The sequence below is a fragment of the Penaeus monodon genome, chromosome 17 (assembly GCF_015228065.2).
Source record: "Penaeus monodon isolate SGIC_2016 chromosome 17, NSTDA_Pmon_1, whole genome shotgun sequence".
In the NCBI taxonomy this organism is placed as follows: domain Eukaryota; kingdom Metazoa; phylum Arthropoda; class Malacostraca; order Decapoda; family Penaeidae; genus Penaeus; species Penaeus monodon.
Window position 1 is genome coordinate 37,999,934 of NC_051402.1, and position 2,821 is coordinate 38,002,754.

Consider the following 2,821-nt stretch of genomic DNA (forward strand, 5'->3'; position numbering starts at 1 on the left):
ATATTATGGGATGTATGTTATTAAAATTTTGTGTATAAAAATAAAATACCCCTTTATATATATATAATTATTATATTTTAATATTATCATATTTTATTTAATAAAATTTTTATTGTATATTTTATAAAATGTATATAAAATAACCATATTATATATTTATAATTATATATTAAATTTATATATACATATTTTAGGGATATATATATAAATTATATATATTAAAATTATTATATATATATATTTTATATAATTTTTATGTGTGTGTGTGGGTGTGGTGTGGTGTTGTGTGGGGTGTGTGTGTGTGTGGTGGTTTTGTGTTGTGGGTGTGTGTTGTGTGTGTGCCATTTTCAAACCCATCCATTTTATAATCAAAATTTTATATATATATATATATATTTATATATAAAATATAAAAAATTTTATTATATATATAATTTTTATATATATATAATATATATAAAATATAAAATATAAAATTTTTTATATTTTATTTTATTATTTTGTGTGTGTGTTTTGTTAGGGGTGTGTGTGTGTTGTGTGGGGTTTTGGGGGGGTGTGTGTGTTGTTGTGTGTGTGTGTGTCCTTTTTGTGTGTTTTTGTGCCCCCATATCCCTTTTTATCCATATAAAATTTTATATATATATATATATTATATAATATTATATATATATATATTTTATATATATATTTTTTATATATATTTATTTTATTTTATACATTATATTATACAATTTTATATATTTTATATATATAAAATATAATATATTTTATAATACACATATATATATATATATATATATATGTAAAGTTTTGTATTTTATATATATATATAATATAATATTTTATATTATATATATTTTGTGTGTGTGTTGGGTTTTTGTGTGTGTGGGGTGTGTTTGTGTGTGTGTGTGGGGTGTGGGTGCCCAAAATCTTTTATCCATATATATATATAAAAATAGTTTTTATTATTATATATATTTTATATAAACACACACACAAAACAACACCACACACCACACCCACCACACACACCCACAAAATTATAATATATTATATATATTTTATATATTATATAATTTTTATATATAGTATATATAATATATATATATATATATAAAATATATAAAATTATATATGCATATATATATATGTATATTTTATATATAAAATATTAAAATATATTAAATATATATATACATATATTTTATATATAATATTTATATATTAATAATATGTATATAAAATTTTAATATATATAATATATATATAAAATATTTATTTTATATATAGAGAGAGAGAGAGATGAGGGGAGAGAGAGGAGAGAGGAGAAGAGAGAGAGAGAGAGAGACATGTGTGTATAATGGATACATATAAATATATATATATTTATATTTTATATATAATTTTAAAATATACATATTGTAATATATATTTTATTTTATATAATATTATATATTAAAATTTTATATATATTAAAATTAATATTATATTATATTAAATTTTATATATATATAATATATATATATAAAATGTAGGGATGGTTTTGTATATACAGTGTGTTAAAAGATATACATATTTTATATATATATATATATATATATATATATATATATATTTTATATATATTTTTATAAAATATATATTATAAAGGGATATAATAATATATATAATATATATATATATGTATATAATTTTATATATTGTATATATATTTTATATAATATTTTATATATATATATATATATATATTATATTTATATGATAAATATATACACACATGTCTCTCTCTCTCTCTCTCTCTCTCTCTCTCTCTCTCTCTCTCTCTCTCTCTTTTTATATATATAAATTTTAAAATATATATATTAAAATATATATAAAATTTTATAATTTTACCCTATAAAATTTTATAATTTTACACATATATTTTATATATATGTATATATTATATTTTATAAAATAAAATACATTAATATATTATATATATTATTATATATTATATATATTATATTTTACTTTTATATGTATATATTATAAAATTTTATATATTTTAATTTTAAAATATATATATAAATATATATAGATATAGGTGTGGGGGAGTGTGTGGGGGGGTGTGTGTGTGTGTGTGGGGGGGTGGGGTGTGGGGTGTGTGTGTGTGTGGTGTGTGTGTTTGCCTATATCTATCTATTCCCTTTTTATATATATATATATAAAATATTATATATATATATATATATACTATTTTATATATATATTATATATAAAATTTTACATAATATATATAATATTTTATATATATATATTTTTAAAATATATTTTATATTCCAATTTGGGTGTTGGTGTGTTTTTTGGTATGTGTGTGTGTGTGGGGTGTGTGTGTGTGTTTTTTTGTGTGTTTTTTTTGTGTTTGTGTGGTTTTTGTTGTGTGTGTGTGGCCTATTCCTTTTTTCCATAATATTTTAGATATAATTAAAATTATATATATTTTATAAATTAAAAATATAATTTTATATTTATATATATAACAAATAAAATACATATATATTTATTTTATTATATTATATATATATATACAATTAAAATATTTTATTTTTTATGTATGATATGTAAAATTTAATATAATATTATATATATATATATAAAATATATATATTGTGGGGTGTGGTTGGGGTGTGTGTTGTGTGTTGGGGGGTTTTTGTGTGTGTGTGTTTTGTGCCTATATCTTTCTATCCATATATTAATATTTTATTTTTATATATATATTTTATATATATTATATATAAAATATATTATTAAACACACACACCCACACACACACACACAC